The sequence below is a fragment of the Aedes aegypti genome, chromosome 1, assembly GCF_002204515.2.
Source record: "Aedes aegypti strain LVP_AGWG chromosome 1, AaegL5.0 Primary Assembly, whole genome shotgun sequence".
In the NCBI taxonomy this organism is placed as follows: domain Eukaryota; kingdom Metazoa; phylum Arthropoda; class Insecta; order Diptera; family Culicidae; genus Aedes; species Aedes aegypti.
Window position 1 is genome coordinate 282929608 of NC_035107.1, and position 14580 is coordinate 282944187.

At 37.9% G+C, this 14580-nt stretch overlaps 1 protein-coding gene across 4 annotated transcripts in view; it reads left to right on the forward strand.

The window, feature by feature from the left end:
* The window catches only part of LOC5569887 (elongation of very long chain fatty acids protein AAEL008004), a 222093-nt gene that overhangs the window by 119416 nt on the left and 88097 nt on the right, over nucleotides 1-14580 (forward strand). The window lies entirely within an intron of this gene.

Below are 14580 nucleotides of genomic sequence, written 5' to 3' on the forward strand. Positions count from 1 at the left end.
AAGTATTATGAACTTTGTTGATAAGTAGTGTTATACATATGAAGTTTGAATTTGGCATGAAAAAAGTAAATCTATTGCCCTACAAGCTGGGAAGCTTGCATACAAGTTGGATGAAATAGTCAAATTTTACATTTTCAACTGTCAATATCTCAAAAACTAGACGTGCTATGATATTTTTGGAAACGGCAATGCATTCAGCAACTCTTGATTAAATAAATAGCGGTATTTTGGTGCTTGCGACAAAATCGTGTTCCGCAGTGTTACTTTTTCTAGAAATGTTATAGCTGAGAACTTTATCAAAAATACTCAATGATCAAATTACAGTAAATCTGATAATCATAAAAAAAAACACTTGTGTAAACTTCTATAATTAAGTTGCATTGATCAATATGTGCTAAACAAGTTTACCTTTGATCATCCATACCGACTCTCGTCTCTTGCCAACAACTTTGCAAATAGATACTACCCACACAACCACCCGTTTCCACCAAAATATCTCACATTGATGACGAAAACGTCAACGTCAACGTCGTCGTCTTCGTTGTCATCGTCAATCTGATCTATTTCTTTTCTCCTCAGCATCCATGTGGCACCCGTGTGTCCGAGGAGATGCATCCATGCACTATACACTTCTCCATCCCAAAAGCCAACCTCCAACTTCTAGCAATTGAATTTCGGTTTGTGACCACGTCGCCGCACAGTGTTGCCAGCCAGGGCGGAGAGTAGTCAAATTGTACTCTTCATTCCTGAAGGATTCCTTATTCTATTCATTTACTAGCTAGGCTCAAGCGTCATATAGCTTGGCGAAGCCAATATCATAAGGTTTTTTTTTATAGAACTGTACGAAATAAAGAAGTTTAAATGAATTGATGATTAATAGTTTCAAAAAGGCCACATTCTGGTCAATCAGAGGAACATAATTGGAAATTAAAGAATCTATTCCAAGACTTTTCTCAACTTTCGTATGAAGAGGGATCACTGTGCGTCGTCGTCGACGTCGACGACGTCTACTAAAAAACCGAGAACACCGAGAACGAAATGAAGTCATCGCCAAACGCTACGCTGTTGTGGTCGATCGGTGGAGGCCTGGCCAGAACGGGGCGGCGACGGAAGCGTCAAAAGTTTGTTCCGAAAATATTACATTCGGCATTCGGCGTCTAAATTTGGGACACCACCACAGTGCCGCAGCACACCTCTCGCGAGCACCTTTCGGAACAAGCAGTCGAGAGCGTCATCTGCCGTAACAACCGAAACAGGCAAGAAGCACTAGCAGGGTTTTCCAACAGCTTCAAAGGGTTGCACAATGGTTTGAATCGAATTTTTAGCAGTAATAATGTGCTTTTCTCTGTTTTTATTGAATTTAGATGAAGCAAATTGAAAGCAAAGCTATGACAGTATATTTACGAAGCTGTTTTTCAACAGAAGCACTCAAAGCTTCAAAAACTTAAGTTTCAAATGGCGAAAATACATAGTTGATGTTTTATACGCCTATGAATGATGATTGCAACTTCCCCACATGCCCCATCAAGTCGATCATTACGATAAACAAAAAAGTTTGGATCTCTTTTGAGTTTGGATTCAGGTTTCAAATAAGTTTCAGTGATAACTGCTATACGTATGCTATTGGCTGTTAGAAAATTACCTTTTTCCCCTTTAAATTGTCGATCAGGACCACTGTGCACTGCTACTGGTCGACGGCAGCAGCAGCAGCTTTCGAACCAGTGTCTCAATCTCTGAATGGCTCACTTTATGTAATAGCGAGCCGAGTTTGGTAAAGTCCAGATTTTCGAGGTCAGCACTTTGAACTGGTTTTCCTACGAAACCAATTTGTCCAGGTTGAGAACAATGGAAGTTTGATAACGAACACTTAGGCGGCGGCCGAGCTAGAAAGGGAAAGTACTTAAACAGGGAAACAGGTCCGTTCTGTTTTGTGAGCTCGATATCGCCGAAACAAGCTGAAAAAGTGAAACTTTTTTTTTCGAGAATCCAAAATCGTCTATGAACTGGAAACCCACTTTGCGTGCAAACAGTTGTTAGATAAGAGTTTCTCGGAGTTGAAACTGACCTGACGTGAGCACGTGCTCTTCGGATCCATTCCGGAGGGTGTGGTCTGCCGAACCCCACTCCTGCCAAGTTGTTGGTATTTCGATGTTCACGATGAAATTGCATTCTTAATTCACGGTGCTGACCGGTGGTATAGAGGTACGATGCTTTGATTTGCTGCCATCAACTGGACGATATCGCGCTGGAGACTTAATTGCTTTCTGGAAAAGGAAGCACCTCGTACGGGCTCTGTTTGATTTGCCAGGGGTGAGCCAATGGTTGTGTTTGTGCTTTTGATTGAAGGTATAACAAGCTTCTTATAGAAATCTAGTTCTCAATAAAACAATTTTCAACTTCGGGAAAACCTTCTCCCAGAAATTGCAAAACTCTTTCTTTCAAATTTCAGCTTCTGGAACTAAGCTCTTCTAGCTTCTGGGAGAAGCTTCTTTAGCTTCTGGAAGAAGCTTTTCCAGCTTTTTAGAGAAGCTTTTCCAGCTTCTGGGAGAAGCTTTTTCAGCTTCTGGGAGAAGCTTTTCCAGCTTCTGGGAGAAGCTTTTCCAGCTTCTGGGAGAAGCTTTTCCAGCTTCTGGGAGAAGCTTTTCCAGCTTCTGGGAGAAGCTTTTTCAGCTTCTGGAAGAAGCTTTTCCATCTTCTTGAAGAAGCTTTTCCAGCTTCTTGAAGAAGCTTTCCCAGCTTCTATAAGAAGCTTTCCCAGCTTCTATAAGAAGCTTTTCCATCTTCTGGGAGAAGCTTTTCCAGCTTCTTGGAGAAGCTTTTCCAGCTTCTGGGAGCAGCTTTTCCAGCTTCTGGGAGAAGCTTTTCCAGCTTCTGGGAGAAGCTTTTCCAGCTTCTGGGAGAAGCTTTTCCAGCTTCTGGGAGAAGCTTTTCCAGCTTCTGGGAGAAGCTTTTCCAGCTTCTGGGAGAAGCTTTTTCAGCTTCTGGAAGAAGCTTTTCCATCTTCTTGAAGAAGCTTTTCCAGCTTCTTGAAGAAGCTTTCCCAGCTTCTATAAGAAGCTTTTCCATCTTCTGGGAGAAGCTTTTCCAGCTTCTTGGAGAAGCTTTTCCAGCTTCTTGGAGAAGCTTTTCCAGGTTCTTGGAGAAGCTTTTGCAGCTTCTTGGAGAAGCTTTTTTCGCTTCTAGGAGAAACATTTCCAGCTTCTGGAAGAAGCTTTTCCAGCTTCTGGAAAGAAAAATTCCCAACTTCTGGGAGAAGCTATTACAGTTTCTGTGAGAAACTTTCCCTCTTCTGTGAGAAGCTTTTCCAGTTTCTGTGAGAAGCTTTTCCAGCTTCTGGGAGAAGCTTTTCCAGCTTCTGGGCGAAGCTTTTCCAGCTTCTGGGAGAAGCTTTTTCAGCTTCTGGAAGAAGCTTTTCCATCTTCTTGAAGAAGCTTTTCCAGCTTCTTGAAGAAGTTTTCCCAGCTTCTATAAGAAGCTTTTCCATCTTCTGGGAGAAGCTTTTCCAGCTTCTTGGAGAAGCTTTTCCAGCTTCTGGGAGCAGCTTTTCCAGCTTCTTGGAGAAGCTTTTCCAGCTTCTGGGAGCAGCTTTTCCAGCTTTTGGGAGAAGCTTTTCCAGCTTCTGTGAGAAACTTTCCCTCTTCTGTGAGAAGCTTTTCCAGTTTCTGTGAGAAGCTTTTCCAGCTTCTGGGAGAAGCTTTTCCAGCTTCTGGGAGAAGCTTTTCCAGCTTCTGGGAGAAGCTTTTCCAGCTTCTGGGAGAAGCTTTTCCAGCTTCTGGGAGAAGCTTTTCCAGCTTCTGGGAGAAGCTTTTCCAGCTTCTGGGAGAAGCTTTTTCAGCTTCTGGAAGAAGATTTTCCATCTTCTTGAAGAAGCTTTTCCAGCTTCTATAAGAAGCTTTTCCATCTTCTGGGAGAAGCTTTTCCAGCTTCTTGGAGAAGCTTTTCCAGCTTCTTGGAGAAGCTTTTCCAGCTTCTGGGAGCAGCTTTTCCAGCTTCTGGGAGAAGCTTTTCCAGCTTCTGGGAGAAGCTTTTCCAGCTTCTGGGAGAAGCTTTTCCAGCTTCTGGGAGAATCTTTTCCAGCTTCTGGGAGAAGCTTTTCCAGCTTCTGGGAGAAGCTTTTCCAGCTTCTGGGAGAAGCTTTTCCAGCTTCTGGGAGAAGCTTTTCCAGCTTCTGGGAGAAGTTTTTTCAGCTTCTGGGAGAAGCTTTTTCAGCTTCTGGGAGAAGCTTTTCCAGCTTCTGGGAGAAGCTTTTCCAACTTCTGGGGGAAGCTTTTCCAACTTCTGGGAGAAGCTTTTCCAACTTCTAGGAGAAGCTTTTTTTGCTTCTAGGAGAAACATTTCTAGCTTCTGGAGAGAAACATTTCTAGCTTCTGGAGAGAAGCTTTCCAGCTTCTGGAGAGAAGCTTTCCAGCTTCTGGAGAGAAGCTCTCCAGCTTCTGGAGAGAAGCTCTCCAGCTTCTGGAGAGAAGCTCTCCAGCTTCTGGAGAGAAGCTCTCCAGCTTCTGGAGAGAAGCTCTCCAGCTTCTGGAGAGAAGCTCTCCAGCTTCTGGAGAGAAGCTCTCCAGCTTCTGGAGAGAAGCTCTCCAGCTTCTGGAGAGAAGCTCTCCAGCTTCTGGAGAGAAGCTCTCCAGCTTCTGGAGAGAAGCTCTCCAGCTTCTGGAGAGAAGCTCTCCAGCTTCTGGAGAGAAGCTCTCCAGCTTCTGGAGAGAAGCTCTCCAGCTTCTGGAGAGAAGCTCTCCAGCTTCTGGAGAGAAGCTCTCCAGCTTCTGGAGAGAAGCTCTCCAGCTTCTGGAGAGAAGCTCTCCAGCTTCTGGAGAGAAGCTCTCCAGCTTCTGGAGAGAAGCTCTCCAGCTTCTGGAGAGAAGCTCTCCAGCTTCTGGAGAGAAGCTCTCCAGCTTCTGGAGAGAAGCTCTCCAGCTTCTGGAGAGAAGCTCTCCAGCTTCTGGAGAGAAGCTCTCCAGCTTCTGGAGAGAAGCTCTCCAGCTTCTGGAGAGAAGCTCTCCAGCTTCTGGAGAGAAGCTCTCCAGCTTCTGGAGAGAAGCTCTCCAGCTTCTGGAGAGACCAGCTCTGGACCCAGCTTCTGGAGAGAAGCTCTCCAGCTTCTGGAGAGAAGCTCTCCAGCTTCTGGAGAGAAGCTCTCCAGCTTCTGGAGAGAAGCTCTCCAGCTTCTGGAGAGAAGCTCCCCAGCTTCTGGAGAGAAGCTCTCCAGCTTCTGGAGAGAAGCTCTCCAGCTTCTGGAGAGAAGCTCTCCAGCTTCTGGAGAGAAGCTCTCCAGCTTCTGGAGAGAAGCTCTCCAGCTTCTGGAGAGAAGCTCTCCAGCTTCTGGAGAGAAGCTCTCCAGCTTCTGGAGAGAAGCTCTCCAGTTTCTGGAGAGAAGCTCTCCAGCTTCTGGAGAGAAGCTTTCCAGCTTCTGGAGAGAAGCTTTCCAGCTTCTGGAGAGGAGCTTCCCTGCTTATGGAGAGAAGCTTACCCATCTTCTAAAAAAAGCTTTTCTAGCTTCTAAAGAGAAGCTTTTCGAGCTTCTGGAGAGAAGCTTTCTTAGCTTCTGGAGAAAAGCTTCGCCAGCTTTCGGTAGAGAAGCTTTTCCAGCTTCTGAAGAGAAGCTTCCCCAGCTTTCGGTAGAGAAGCTTTTCCAGCTTCTAGAGAGAAGCTTTCCCAGCTTCTAGCGAGAAGATTTTCTAGCTTTAGGAGAGAAGCTTTCTCAACTTCTAAAGTTAAGCTTTTTCAGCATCTTGAGCAAAGTTTTCCAAACTTTAGAAGAGAAGTTTTCGCAACATCTGTGAAATTATTTTTTTGAACTTTTTCAATTCCTCAATGTTTTTTTTTTCTTCTTATTTTTCAAGTTCAAATAAAATTCACAAACCATTACCATTTTCCAACCCCTCGAAATGTTTCCATCGCCTTGGTCGTTCCATTTCCTTCGGCTAGAACTCGAACGAACAAGTCATCCACCGCCGCCAGTTGATTGGCACAGGTGTACGCCGCTTCGTGCCATACCTGCCACCAATAAGGCAATTCGACTGGCGTCGGAGGAGGCGAAAAATATAGGCCCAGGTAACGCTCACGGGAAAGGCGCCATCAAGTCCACACGCGCTCCGTTCGATGATGGGTTTACTGTGGTAGGCCGGGAGGACGATTAGTATCCGACTCAACAGGAGAAACAAGTTTATAACAGAATGAGTTTCTGTGATATATCAAAATTCGTATGTTAGAAAAAATGCATCAAATAAAACAAAAAATATTACAATTCCTGTTATAATTATAACAAAACTATTACAAAATGTGTTTGAAGAATAATACAGTCAACTCTCCTTTACTCGATATTGAAGGGACCATCGAGTTAGGGAGGTATCGAGATACGGAATATCAAGTAAGGGAGAGTTAACTGTGTAACAAAATTAAAACAAATCATGTTACTGTGCATAACTTCGGATGTAATTCACAGCAAACTCACAAATGCAATATCAAAAATACAAAAAATGTTGTTATAAATTAGTTACAAAAATAGTTGCAAGTCAAAAACAAAGCCATCTTGATAACAAAATTATACCAACTCCTGTTATTTTGTAAATGGCATTTTAGAAATTTTTAAACGTCTTGTTACATGATTCTGGTCGGGCTACACGGACAGGACGACATTTAGCGATCGTATCAACTGCTACCGTCCGTCAGTCAGTCATTCAGTCAACGGAAGAACCGAAGGAAAACAGGAGTTAATTTGATTAATTGAAACTTTACCTTTATTATGTGGCCTGGTTTTGTGTGAGGGCAGGGGGGTCATCGGTGACGATAATGATAATGATTGGGATTGGAACTTGGCCCGATCGGAACGTCAGGTCAGAATGGGCGGGAGGTCTTGACAAGTTTTTTTTTTTGCTTCGGCGACGACGACGACTGCTGCTATGTCATTATTATGGTTAATGATGCCTCGGCAAAGAACATCATAATCAATTGGTTGTTTTGTACATATGGGACTAAACGGCGCAATGACAGTGCGAAGAATTCCCTCACTCATCACAGTGCTAATCATCACGTTTCAAATGTGGGTCTGTTCGGAATTTATCGATTCATAGGCGGGCTCTGCATTGCATGGGAAGGAACCCGAGTTAAAAAGGGTAGTTAAATTCGGAGCCAATTTTGTTCTGAAGTTTCGATCTTATTCCATTTTCATAACCGAACGATTGTCACTAGGATTTACTACAAAACTTTGATAAGTACGATGATCTTTTTCACAAATGAAAAATCAACAATAAAATTTTGCTGTTTGAACAAATTTTGTTATGAATTTCGTGATTTGTTGTAAAAATGATAACATTACAACTTTAATTCGTTCCTATGATGTTCAGTTGTTCGATAACAACTTTTAATTCAGCTCGGCCTTCAACTTTATTAGAGCAAATGTGCTGTTAAATTGGATGCAACTTTTGCTCTGACATTGTAAACTTACACTCCAATGCAAAAGAATGGGGCCACCTCCTCAAAATCACACACAAGTGTTTGGTCCATATATCTGTGATTTCTCGTCTAATTGAAACCTTCTGTGATTCATTCATTATTACAGATTTGTTTGAAAAAGTTTTATTAAGGACTTCTACAGGAAACCCTACAAGAAACCCTTAAGGCGTTCCCATGCCATTTTTTTCAGTTTTATTCCAGCCATTTTCATAGATTTGTTCAAGAATTCGTACAAAGTTTCTTCCAGGAGTTGTTTAAAAAAATTCCCCTCGGTTATTCAAGCAAATCTATAAGAAACGTTTCGAGGATTTCCTCAATAAAAGAGACCAAGGATTTCTCATGAACAGGGATTGGATGCTGAGAAATTTGAGTGTCTTTTTCAGGAATTTCTTCAAAATTTCTTTGGAAATCTAGCAAATAATTTTGAATGAAGATTTGAATAACTTTAAAAAAAATCCTGAACAATTATTTTGATTTTATTTTACAATAATCACTAGTCTCATTCCTGAAGGAATTCTTACATAAAATCTAGGTTGAAATCTTAGAGAAATTTTGTAGGAATTCTAAGAAATCCTTGGATTCTCATCGATATTTCTGAAAGAATATTTGGATTTGCTGATTTTTGTTGAAGGAATTTCTGATGGTTTCTTGATCGTATCTTGAACGAAATACTTGAATGAAGAGCTCATGAAGTCCGTAAGAAATCACTATGACCGTCAATCCTCAGAAATCTTCGGGGTAATTCTTGAAGAAAATTATGGTCATAGACCTGAATTAATTCCTGAAAAAGTTTTGACTGAATTGATGTAATTCTAGTCGTAATGTCACGAGCATTATTCAGCCATTCCATGAAAAATCGATCCGAATTCCGTGAAAATTTGCTATTTTGATCCTTATCCGAAATAAGGATACACGTGTTTCTGGATTTTTTTGATTAGGGTGACCATTTCCAAAATTGGATGACAAAAAAAATCGCCACTCTGCAAAATTTTATTTAAAAAAATCATAACTTTCGATCCACTAACTGATTTTTAATTTACTTGAACGAAATAAAAGCTAAAGATTTTGATTAAAAAAAATACAAAAATTTAACAAAAATTGTTTTTTTACATAATAAAAATCCAAAATTTCCGTTTTTTCGTATTTTGAAGGCCTTGGGACCAAAGGGGCTATTGCTGTTCTCAATTTTTCTTGAAAGTTCAAGTTTGAAAAAAAAATAATTTAAGAAATTTTGAAATGTCTTCATGTGAAAAAAAAAATCAGAGTTTTATATTTTTTCTGAAAAGTTGAAATCTTAAGCTTTCATTCCATAAAAAAAGATAGGAAATCAGTTGAGCTGTGCAAAAGTTATGATTTTTTAAAAATAAAAAATCTAATGCGCCGATAAAAAATTACTGATATTTTATTTATAACAAAATATATCTCAAAAACTAAAAAACATACATCGCTTACAGTAAACGTGAAATTTTCTGAACTTTCAAGAAAAAATGAGAACAGCAATAGCCCTTTTGGTTTCAACGCCTTCAAAACACGAAAAAAACGGAAATTATCGATTTTTTCATGTAAAAAAAAAACATTTTTTGTGAAATTTCAAATTATTCTTAAATAAGTCAAAATTTTTAGCTTTCATTTCATCCAAGAAAATTGAAAATCGGTCAAGCGGTTCAAAAATTCTGATTTATAAAAAAATTAAAATTTAGCAAAGTCGCGATTTTTTTGGTCACCCTATATTGGAAATGGTCATCCTAATCAAAAACATCCCAAAACACATGTATCCTTATTCCGGATATGGAACAAAATAGCAAATTTTCACGGAATTCGGTGACTCACTAGACCGGTTTTTCATAGAAAGGCTGTATTGTTAGAAATCACGGTAGTCAACCCGTTGACATTGGACAGCGTTTGCCCTCAACATTCACAACACGAGCGATCAAATGAACGTGTGAAAGAAAAATGTCAATTGAATGCAGCTGACCATTGTTTTTCGTTATACGAGCTACTTTCAGTGTAGGTGTGTCAAATTCGACATAACAAGCAGGATTCTTGTTGTTTATGATCGGACATTTCTGAAAGCTATGCCGAAATTCATGATTTATGAAAAATGTCATCGTGTTAGACGACATTCATTCTACACTTTTTGTTTTTTTTTTCGATGTTCATTCTTCCGCTCGTGTTGCGTGTGAGAGGTGACGGTAGTGGATGAGTGTAGGGAAATTATTTGACATCTAACGATGGAAGTGAAACGAACGTCGCAAAATATGTTGAATATTTACAGCACTGGTCTCGAGAAATTCACAAAAACTGTAAAAATATCATTAGATAAATGTCAAAATACTTACGGTATAAGATCAACTCGACACAATTTTTTTGTTCTGACATCTTAAACTTAAATTGTTTTCGTTAACGAATGATTGTCACTGAAATTCACTATCAAACTCTGATAATTTCGATAACCTAATGACAAATGGACAATCAAAACAAATTATTGGATGTTCCATCACTTTCAACAATCTTTGTTATGAGTTTAGTTGTATGCTACAAATATACCATAAAAACAACTTTTTTTTTTATTTCATGATGTTTGATAACAACTTTCAGTTCCACTCGGCCCGCCACCTCATCGGAGTAAATACGCAAAACGCACCCACATGTCGTCGGCATTCGTGTCATATCTACTCTATGTGCATTCGAAGCACGCTTCTTCTCTGAGGGGCGTCCGATACCCTTCTTGATTGCTATCTAACTGTGCCAACTATTCTACCCATCTACCTAAAACCCTACCTCCCACCGTTGCATAGTGGTCGTACTCAACAAAAAAGTTTTCCATAAGTCAAAATTTTGCTCGAATAATTTGAAAATCCTAATCTATTGACAAAATTGTATTCCTTAGCAAATTTGATAAAAATGATCACTTAAACGAAAATTCGACGTTTACTGTAAATTTGACAAAATAACTTTCAAAAACTATTTTTTTCTTTTTGGTCAAAGATCAATGTCTATCATATTAAAATGCATTTTTTAATGTGGTATAACAATAATACGAGCGGTAATTCTAGTCATAATGTTTCTTAGTGTAGTTTTTGAAAACTATTTCAGCTTTGAGCAAAAATTTAGTGAACAAAATTTAAAAAATACGTCAAAATACCTACATACGATCTTGACACAAGTTTGAACTTAGTTAGCTTTCGTTAACGAATTATTGTCACTGAAATTCACTATCAAACTCTGATACGTTCCATGACTTTTTGACAAATGGAAAATCAGAACCAACCTTTCGACGTTTTGTCAGTTTTAACAAACTTTGTTATGAGTTTCGTAGAATGCTCCAAATATATTAAAAAGAACAACTTTATTTGTCATCTCCCAAGAGACAAATAAAGTTGTTTTTTTTTTTCATTTTTTTTACAGTAATGACCCGATTTTGTCAGCCCCCGATTTTATCTACCCCCGATTTTAGCAGCCTTTTGACCCAATTTTGTATACCCTCGAGTTTAGCATCCTTTTTTCCCGATTTTGTCAACCTAAAAATTATATTTATTTTAATTAGACTAAACACATCTATACTGGCAATATTGGGTGCATAAAGTCAATTATGACTTTGGCCACGTCTATACAATCATCTAAAAATGGAATTTTTGAAATTTTAAATTCTTAATAATTAACTTAAGAAACTTATCAATGTTACCTTGGATTATGGTACATAGAAAATGAAAGTAAAAAATGATGTTTATATTAACAAAATCATAAATTTAAGTCTTTAAGTCTTGTCAACCCTAAATGCAGCAAAATCGGGACATTACTGTATTTGGAGCACAAAACTATACTCGTAACAAAGTATGTTAAAAATGACACAACCTCGAACGGTTTGTTCTGATTTTCTTCCATTTGTCAAAAGGTTATCGAACTAATCAGAGTTTGATTGTGAATTTCAGTAATAATTTTGAAGAAATCAAGGAAAAATGTCAATAAAAGAATTACCGAACTTTGTTTTGTAAATTTTGGTCTGATTCGGGCCACTGTGCGCCATCGTTCGTTACTATGAGCGTTGAGCAAGCACCTCCAACAAACGCATAAAACTTGAACCAATAAAACACCGGGTACATAAATCGTCCGTCATCGGGAGGCGGCTTTAGTGCTCCTACCGTTTCCGAGCATCGCACCCTTTCCCGACCAGAATCGGATAACAAGATTGTAACACATTTCTATTAACACCAGTTGACGAATTCCATCCAGAATGAGTCCAAAAAAATAAAAATCGTCTTTGATAGTCTTTGATCTGGATTAAATCTTGCACATGTTTTTGGTATGGTAGAATAAATGTTTTCCATAGAAAAATCGATCATTTTGACTAAAGAATAACTTTTGAAAATCGCCTATAAATAAATAATAAAATAGGCCATTTCCATTAGTTATTCGCGATTCTCTATCAAGGAAAATAAGTAAGTGGAAAGAAATATGGTCTTTACTCTTGAAAACGTATTATTATTGATAGAGAAATGCGAATAACTAATGGAAATGGCCTATTTTAATATTTAAATAATATTTTTTGCATTGCACTCGATATTATTCGAAAATGGCTACTTCTACATAAATTATTCATATAATTATTATGGTTTAAAATCATTTCAAGATTCTTACTGTACCATCAGAACGTATTTATTTTGAAAAAAAAAACAAAAATTTTGAAAATCGACCGAGAATTGTTCTCAGAAAAACTTTTTTATTAAAAATTTCTCCATCATGAAACTTTGTCACAAACATCAGTTTACTATCAACATTCTATGGGAAAAATTTGAAAAATATTATAATTGGGTGTTTGATTGGAGATGGAGCCCTACGTTGTGTGGTGGAACGATAGCGGGAACGACGACGATGAAGGACAAACTCGATTTCAAACTAATTGAAACTTTATTGCCACCGAGAGGCAGCGTGCCTACTCGGTGGGGAACGAGAGAAACTGTATCCTATATACAAATCGGGTGCACCTTTTATAGGTGCACAGTACGGAAAACAATATCACTTTCGCGCATTCTGCTTTGTGTAGTTTGGCGCGCTTGGATGTTGCCGCCAAAGCAGAGAAGCATCACGCTGGGCTGATGATAACGCAGAAGGATAGGCGGGAAATGAACAATACGAAAGTTGAATGAATCAACTTTTGTATGCACGCCGCTCGGTTGGTGCGAAACAGCAACCGATGATGCCGTCCGTAATGTGAGCGCAAACATTGGGATATTTGTGTAATTTAAAACTTTAGTTTTATTTTTGATTTTTTCATGAAAAATCATAACATATTTTTTCAGTGTATATTTTTTTTCTTGTAGGCCAAACGGTTAACTACAACTTCTTCATAGAACATTTTTCTCTTAAGTCAACAGTTTCGAAGTTACATTTTTTCAAATAAGTTGCATGCAAAAATGTATAGGCCGTTTCCAAAAGTTGTTCTCGAGTCAAAATGGTCGATTTTTCTGTGGAAAACATTAATTGTATCATACCACACACATGTACAAAATTTACTGCAAATCGAACATGGTTGAGTTCTGTGAGTGACCGATTTGACATGGAATTCGTCAGTGAAAAAAAGAAGTTGAGACAATTTTGTTGTTATCCATCTTTTTTTATGTTGCAACATTTTTTGTAACATATTTATAACAAAATTTGTTACATTCTTGACATCACATTTGTACATTTGTTGTAAACCACATTCGAAGTTATGTACATTAACATAATTTGGTATATATTTTTTTTTTATTTTGACACAATCCTATTATAATCATAACAAACTTATTACAGAATGTGCTCCAACATTCTGTAATAAGTTTGTTATGATTACAATAGGATTTGTTCTATTTATGTTTTATTTCATACAAATTTTGTTAAAATTTTTGTTTTTTTTTTGACTACTACCCGTAAATGTTTTATAACAACTGGTTATATTGAAAAATCATATAAAAAGAAACACATTCTGTTTTAATCTTGTTTCCTTTGTCTGGTCGGGTTACGATGTGTTTTCCCTTTCGGTGCCCCGTCCGCCGAAGTTTTCCGGCTTCATTCAAATCTGGTCACGGCGGAAGTGGAGTGGGGCGGCGAACTTGCCTTTGCCGACGACTAACGCACAGTGGGATTTTTTGCTTTTTCCTTACAACTTCTGGGACGATGTGTAAAAAATTGACATAGGACTACGTTTCTGAGTGAAAGTTACAAATTGCCAGGTTAACTCTTTTTTAAACAACTACCGAAAAGCTAAACATTACATATAATTTGCAATTGGATTTGATGGACAAATTGATGTGAAGATTTGCGAAAAAGTTACATGTCTTCTCAGTGAGGATCGAACTCACGACTCCCCGATCTCTAGTTGGGGCGCGTTACCACTACGCCATGAGAGGACTCATGAACGCAGAAGTTAACCTGAATTCGATTTCAGCTCAATAATTAAAAAAAAAACAAGTCTTTTTTAAAGCCAAACAGAACAAGTATGAAAACTTCTCCTACTACATTTGATAGTAATGTATAAATGTAGTAATGAACAAACATGATTTTTTTCTAAAATAATGTCTTCACCGGCTTGTTATGAAAGAAGTGTTTTAAAAATTGTAAATTACTGAAGCGTTTTTTTTTATTTATAAATTTGTGGTTCATAAAAATGACCATGATTGATTTATACGTTTACAGATTCTACCATTGTTAGGAAACCTTTTCCCACTTTAGTGTGATTTAAAAAAAAATAACGCAAAAAAATATTTAACCAAACTAGCCAAACAAAGTCGCTATTCTACTGATAGATGATATCAATATGCCATATGAAAGGCATCAATCGAAATTGATTTCGTTAACATTTGAAAAAGTTCTAGCTTAATTATCTTATATTTTATGTGTTGCGAACTCGCCAAGAGCGAAAAGCCGCCTAAATAAAGATAAATAATAATAATAATAATAATCTTATACTGTTCATAAATGGTATTTGAATGATTCAAAAAATGTTCTAAAATCGTCAATTTAACTATGAATGTACCGAATTTAAAAATAAATCTTATAAAGATGTTTCCATATAAAGGAAAAAAAATCGTTTTTCAGCTTCTGACAACCTTTATTCGCATCTATCTTATGCCAAGAATAAACTTTGATTCG